Here is a 7,500-nt window from a genome sequence, read left to right on the forward strand (position 1 = left end):
TGAGCGATCAGCTAGGAAGCGCCCCATCCATGTCGGTACTCGTACGCGTCGCACTCGCAGTCGCAAAAAACGCTGGGCAAATATATTTCTCGGAAGAGTAATGACAGTCCGAGCCTCCTGCGTGGGAAGAGTCTTTCTAGGCCCTGACCCACGGGAAGCGTGTAGCTTCCCCCATCCCGGACATTTCACGTCGTCACACTACCGGTATTGACTAATAGACTGATTGCTGATAATCATTAGCCACACACTGGGGGAAACGGCCGACAGGGGCGGCAACATAGTGGAGCCGCAGTGTCACTAATGTACAGAGATAGAACAGTTTCGACTGGAACCAGAGTAACCGTATACACGGCACTGATTAGTAATAGATGCAGAGCCATCAGAATACAGATAATATATACAACCGTCCCTATACATGCTGAAAGACTCTGCACACAATGAGAACCACACGTCAGCCAGACACTATCACACACTACTCTCTGCCTCTAACAGGCACACACACAATATCTAACCACCAGCATGGAAGAACATCCGGTGCATCCTCTCCGCCACATTACACAATCCACACTATCATAACCAGACCGGGAGGTCCACCCAGAAAACAGAATATCCCACCCTTCCGACATCCGCCATTGCTCAGCTAAGCCACGAACACCCACACATGTCCTACACAGGGGTGCACCCAACATCACAATACTGCCTCCTGTCACAGTACACAAACAATGGCAGGAATGAAAGACACAGATCTGCCACAACCTTGGAATCGGAGCGCCGCCTGTCATGAGCCACAAGTGCATCCTGACGTGACAAATCGGATGATCCCGCAGGCATGCACTTACGATAATCACTATCAACGAACCTGCCGCCCCCTCCCCCCCCAAAATACACCTTTCCCTACAACGTGTACCTTAACCTAAGCTATATTGTACCTTAACCTAAGCGATATTGTACCTTAACCTAAGGTATATCGTACCTTAACCTAACCTACATTGCGCCTTCACCTAACCTACGTTGTACCTTAACCTAACCTACGTTGTACCTTAACCTAACCTACGTTGTACCTTAACCTAACCTACGTTGTACCTTAACCTAACCTACGTTGTACCTTAACCTAACCTACGTTGTACCTTAACCTAACCTACGTTGTACCTTAACCTAACCTACGTTGTACCTTAACCTAACCTACGTTGTACCTTAACCTAACCTACGTTGTGCCTTAACCTAACCTACGTTGTGCCTTAACCTAACCTACGTTGTGCCTTAACCTAACCTACGTTGTGCCTTAACCTAACCTACGTTGTGCCTTAACCTAACCTACGTTGTGCCTTAACCTAACCTACGTTGTGCCTTAACCTAACCTATGTTGTGCCTTAACCTAACCTATGTTGTGCCTTAACCTAACCTATGTTGTGCCTTAACCTAACCTATGTTGTGCCTTAACCTAACCTATGTTGTGCCTTAACCTAACCTATGTTGTGCCTTAACCTAACCTATGTTGTGCCTTAACCTAACCTATGTTGTGCCTTAACCTAACCTATGTTGTGCCTTAACCTAACCTATGTTGTGCCTTAACCTAACCTATGTTGTGCCTTAACCTAACCTATGTTGTGCCTTAACCTAACCTATGTTGTGCCTTAACCTAACCTACGTTGTGCCTTAACCTAACCTACGTTGTGCCTTAACCTAACCTACGTTGTGCCTTAACCTAACCTACGTTGTGCCTTAACCTAACCTACATTGTGCCTTAACCTAACCTACGTTGTGCCTTAACCTAACCTACGTTGTGCCTTAACCTAACCTACGTTGTGCCTTAACCTAACCTACGTTGTGCCTTAACCTAACCTACGTTGTGCCTTAACCTAACCTATGTTGTGCCTTAACCTAACCTATGTTGTGCCTTAACCTAACCTATGTTGTGCCTTAACCTAACCTATGTTGTGCCTTAACCTAACCTATGTTGTGCCTTAACCTAACCTATGTTGTGCCTTAACCTAACCTATGTTGTGCCTTAACCTAACCTATGTTGTGCCTTAACCTAACCTATGTTGTGCCTTAACCGAACCTATGTTGTGCCTTAACCTAACCTATGTTGTGCCTTAACCTAACCTATGTTGTGCCTTAACCTAACCTACGTTGTGCCTTAACCTAACCTACGTTGTGCCTTAACCTAACCCATATTGTACCTTAACCTAACCCATATTGTACCTTAACCTAACCCATATTGTACCTTAACCTAACCCATATTGTACCTTAACCTAACCCATATTGTACCTTAACGTAACCTAATTTGTGCCTTAACGTAACCTAATTTGTGCCTTAACGTAACCTAATTTGTGCCTTAACGTAACCTAATTTGTGCCTTAACGTAACCTAATTTGTGCCTTAACGTAACCTAATTTGTGCCTTAACGTAACCTAATTTGTGCCTTAACGTAACCTAATTTGTGCCTTAACGTAACCTAATTTGTGCCTTAACGTAACCTAATTTGTGCCTTAACGTAACCTAATTTGTGCCTTAACGTAACCTAATTTGTGCCTTAACGTAACCTAATTTGTGCCTTAACGTAACCTAATTTGTGCCTTAACGTAACCTAATTTGTGCCTTAACGTAACCTAATTTGTGCCTTAACGTAACCCATGTTGTGCCTTAACGTAACCCATGTTGTGCCTTAACGTAACCCAATTTGTGCCTTAACGTAACCCATGTTGTGCCTTAACCTAACCTATATTGTGCCTCAACCTAACCTATATTGCGCCTTAACCTGACGCACGTTGTCGCTGAACCTGCTCTGTAATTGTTATGCAACTCGTTAAATTAGTGTAGTGTTGCCTAACCGCAACCCTCGCAATATAGTTCGCTATTCGCACTGCCCGGTCCCCTGTGTATCGCGTCATGTTAAACACCTTGCAGGTGTTGCTGACTTTCCACATGCTCCTGCTATACACTGTAATGTGGATAGCAGCAGGACGTACATGCCCCCCCCCCCCTTCCCCCCTGCCTTCGCAAGCTGGTCGTTGAGAAGTTTGCATGTTCAATGCCCTTCGCATGCCGACGTACTCAGCCTACGTTGTGGTACGGCCTGTCACCTGTCCGCCGATGTACGCAAAACCCACAAACTGTACTGCACATTGGTCCGTATGTACTGAATGATACATCGTGGCACATGTGTGACCGTACGACGACTGCGCCTAGCAACGGCAGACCATACAGTCCAAATATTGTGCACGCAGCTACGTGTCGTCTCCCTATAAGAGCTGGATTGCAGTGTGGTACGCCATTCAGACGTGTGGGAGGAACGGACGCCCTGGATGGCGATCAGCATGAGCAGTCTGTTGATGTAGTGGAGCGTGTATTCGGACGTAGTCGTCTCTTCTCACACACCGTGATAGCATGTTGCACCGCGTTCCACATCTGCGACATCCTGCAGAGGCCGGCTGACAGTCGTTCGCGCAATGGACACCGCATACGTACGGGGGCTACCTTCCACGTGTTCTCGAGGCGTGCACATGTTGTTGCGTCTATGTGGGCAGACGTAGTGTGTTGTGACACCTGACACAGGCATGCAATACTCGTTGCAAATGGCGATGGACGTCTACGTTTGCTGGTGACGTTACGCAAATGAACAACAGGTAACCCGTTGTGGTGCGGTTGTTCTCGCTAGAGGTGAATCAGTGTTGGCGACGATCGGTCGAGCTATTAACCGGTTGTTTCAGGGATACCCACCATGCCCACGAACGTGAAAGGGGACCCACCATGCCCACGAACGCGAAAGGGGATCTGGGTGTGAGGCGATACGCGGCGGTGGCTGGGTGGGACCGTCCCCGGCCGGTGAGGGGGGGCCGCCCGGCGTGCTGGCAGCGCGGTGCGTGGGCGCACGCGCTACAGCCGGCTGGTGGGGGCGGCCAGTGGCAGGCGCGCCGGCCGACGGACGCGGCAGGCGGCGCAGCTGCGCGCCGGCGCCCCCTGCTCGCGGCGCCTTGCGGCCAAAGTAGGTCCTCGCGGGCCCGGTGCGAAGCGCGGTGGCCATCTGCAGTGTGCTGGTCCGATTGAGGACTGTGTGCGCTGAGGATGCGCCGCCGCCCGGCGCTCGGCGCCGCGACGCCGTCTGCTGCTCGGTCGCCCCAGCGGTTCTCGCAGGTGGTTTGTATCGCAGCTGTGCGGACGTGTTGGCGCGTGCGCTGTGCTGGGAGAGTTCGCTTCGGCACCCAAGTGGGGCTTTTGTCCTTCTGTGGCGCTGGCGTTGGAGCTGCCGGTCACCGTAGGTGGCGCGTGTTGTCTCCCGCCGGCAATGCCACGACAGCACGCTCCCGGGCCTCTGTCGGCAGCGGCAAGCTCAGTTGGGAGCACGGGTGGTCGCACCTAAAGCGTCTACTCGCCTAACTCCGGGCGATTGCGCCTCTCTCGAACCCGACCAAGTACTTAGGACGGCGCTGCGCGCCGCCGGGACCTGAGAGGGTTTCGAGGTGTGTTGTGCAGGGGAGCTCAGCCTCCTCCTGTTTGCAGAATAATTGAGCGGACGCTTGCGTGTTCGCGCGGGCCCCCGGGACACACTCCCGGGCGGCCGGCTGCTCAGCTCTAGTTGACGCAGCTCCCTGGTTGATCCTGCCAGTAGTCATATGCTTGTCTCAAAGATTAAGCCATGCATGTCTCAGTACAAGCCGCATTAAGGTGAAACCGCGAATGGCTCATTAAATCAGTTATGGTTCCTTAGATCGTACCCACGTTACTTGGATAACTGTGGTAATTCTAGAGCTAATACATGCAAACAGAGTCCCGACCAGAGATGGAAGGGACGCTTTTATTAGATCAAAACCAATCGGTCGGCTCGTCCGGTCCGTTTGCCTTGGTGACTCTGAATAACTTTGGGCTGATCGCACGGTCCTCGTACCGGCGACGCATCTTTCAAATGTCTGCCTTATCAACTGTCGATGGTAGGTTCTGCGCCTACCATGGTTGTAACGGGTAACGGGGAATCAGGGTTCGATTCCGGAGAGGGAGCCTGAGAAACGGCTACCACATCCAAGGAAGGCAGCAGGCGCGCAAATTACCCACTCCCGGCACGGGGAGGTAGTGACGAAAAATAACGATACGGGACTCATCCGAGGCCCCGTAATCGGAATGAGTACACTTTAAATCCTTTAACGAGTATCTATTGGAGGGCAAGTCTGGTGCCAGCAGCCGCGGTAATTCCAGCTCCAATAGCGTATATTAAAGTTGTTGCGGTTAAAAAGCTCGTAGTTGGATTTGTGTCCCACGCTGTTGGTTCACCGCCCGTCGGTGTTTAACTGGCATGTATCGTGGGACGTCCTGCCGGTGGGGCGAGCCGAAGGCGTGCGACCGCCTCGTGCGTGCTCGTGCGTCCCGAGGCGGACCCCGTTGAAATCCTACCAGGGTGCTCTTTATTGAGTGTCTCGGTGGGCCGGCACGTTTACTTTGAACAAATTAGAGTGCTTAAAGCAGGCAAGCCCGCCTGAATACTGTGTGCATGGAATAATGGAATAGGACCTCGGTTCTATTTTGTTGGTTTTCGGAACCCGAGGTAATGATTAATAGGGACAGGCGGGGGCATTCGTATTGCGACGTTAGAGGTGAAATTCTTGGATCGTCGCAAGACGAACAGAAGCGAAAGCATTTGCCAAGTATGTTTTCATTAATCAAGAACGAAAGTTAGAGGTTCGAAGGCGATCAGATACCGCCCTAGTTCTAACCATAAACGATGCCAGCCAGCGATCCGCCGCAGTTCCTCCGATGACTCGGCGGGCAGCCTCCGGGAAACCAAAGCTTTTGGGTTCCGGGGGAAGTATGGTTGCAAAGCTGAAACTTAAAGGAATTGACGGAAGGGCACCACCAGGAGTGGAGCCTGCGGCTTAATTTGACTCAACACGGGAAACCTCACCAGGCCCGGACACCGGAAGGATTGACAGATTGATAGCTCTTTCTTGATTCGGTGGGTGGTGGTGCATGGCCGTTCTTAGTTGGTGGAGCGATTTGTCTGGTTAATTCCGATAACGAACGAGACTCTAGCCTGCTAACTAGTCGCGTGACATCCTTCGTGCTGTCAGCGATTACTTTTCTTCTTAGAGGGACAGGCGGCTTCTAGCCGCACGAGATTGAGCAATAACAGGTCTGTGATGCCCTTAGATGTTCTGGGCCGCACGCGCGCTACACTGAAGGAATCAGCGTGTCTTCCTAGGCCGAAAGGTCGGGGTAACCCGCTGAACCTCCTTCGTGCTAGGGATTGGGGCTTGCAATTGTTCCCCATGAACGAGGAATTCCCAGTAAGCGCGAGTCATAAGCTCGCGTTGATTACGTCCCTGCCCTTTGTACACACCGCCCGTCGCTACTACCGATTGAATGATTTAGTGAGGTCTTCGGACTGGTACGCGGCATTGACTCTGTCGTTGCCGATGCTACCGGAAAGATGACCAAACTTGATCATTTAGAGGAAGTAAAAGTCGTAACAAGGTTTCCGTAGGTGAACCTGCGGAAGGATCATTACCGACTAGACTGCATGTCTTTCGATGTGCGTGTCGTGTCGCGCAACACGCAGCTACCTGTACGGCTCGCAGTAGCCGTGCGCCGCGTGCGGAACCACGCGTTCGTCTCAAAACTAACGGCAATGTTGTGTGGTACGAGCGCTGAAGCGCTGGAGCGGCTGGCCTGCGGCACCTGGCGCCTGGCGCCGGTTTTGAATGACTTTCGCCCGACTGCCTGTCCGCTCCGGTGTGGAGCCGTACGACGCCCATCGGCCGTGAGGCCGTTGGACACTGAACGCTGGAACAGGGCCGCCACACGCCTCAGTCCCGCCTATGCAACTGTCTCGAAAGAGATGGTGGAAACTATGAAAAGATCACCCAGGACGGTGGATCACTCGGCTCGTGGGTCGATGAAGAACGCAGCAAATTGCGCGTCGACATGTGAACTGCAGGACACATGAACATCGACGTTTCGAACGCACATTGCGGTCCATGGATTCCGTTCCCGGGCCACGTCTGGCTGAGGGTCGGCTACGTATACTGAAGCGCGCGGCGTTTGCCCCGCTTCGCAGACCTGGGAGTGTCGTGGCCGCCTGTGGGGCCGGCCGCGTCTCCTTAAACGTGCGATGCGCGCCCGTCGCCTGGCGGTTCGCATACCGGTACTTACTCGGTAGCGTGCACAGCCGGCTGGCGGTGTGGCGTGCGACACCTCGTACAACGACCTCAGAGCAGGCGAGACTACCCGCTGAATTTAAGCATATTACTAAGCGGAGGAAAAGAAACTAACAAGGATTCCCCCAGTAGCGGCGAGCGAACAGGGAAGAGTCCAGCACCGAACCCCGCAGGCTGCCGCCTGTCGTGGCATGTGGTGTTTGGGAGGGTCCACTACCCCGACGCCTCGCGCCGAGCCCAAGTCCAACTTGAATGAGGCCACGGCCCGTAGAGGGTGCCAGGCCCGTAGCGGCCGGTGCGAGCGTCGGCGGGACCTCTCCTTCGAGTCGGGTTGCTTGAGAGTGCAGCTCCA

At 52.6% G+C, this 7,500-nt stretch overlaps 3 non-coding genes across 3 annotated transcripts in view; all 3 read left to right on the forward strand.

The window, feature by feature from the left end:
* The first annotated feature begins 4,589 nt into the window (after positions 1–4,589).
* LOC126429584 (small subunit ribosomal RNA) lies at positions 4,590–6,498 on the forward strand. Its single transcript, XR_007576965.1, has one exon. It is a non-coding gene; the product is annotated as a small subunit ribosomal RNA (ribosomal RNA).
* A 353-nt stretch (positions 6,499–6,851) lies between these two features.
* Positions 6,852–7,006, forward strand: LOC126429580 (5.8S ribosomal RNA). Its single transcript, XR_007576962.1, has one exon. It is a non-coding gene; the product is annotated as a 5.8S ribosomal RNA (ribosomal RNA).
* A 188-nt stretch (positions 7,007–7,194) lies between these two features.
* The window catches only part of LOC126429595 (large subunit ribosomal RNA), a 4,222-nt gene continuing 3,916 nt past the window's right edge, over positions 7,195–7,500 (forward strand). Inside the window, exon 1 of the ribosomal RNA XR_007576975.1 lies at positions 7,195–7,500. This exon is cut by the window's right edge and continues 3,916 nt beyond it. This is a non-coding gene — a ribosomal RNA (large subunit ribosomal RNA).

Source organism: Schistocerca serialis, unplaced genomic scaffold (assembly GCF_023864345.2).
Source record: "Schistocerca serialis cubense isolate TAMUIC-IGC-003099 unplaced genomic scaffold, iqSchSeri2.2 HiC_scaffold_1026, whole genome shotgun sequence".
NCBI lineage: Eukaryota > Metazoa > Arthropoda > Insecta > Orthoptera > Acrididae > Schistocerca > Schistocerca serialis.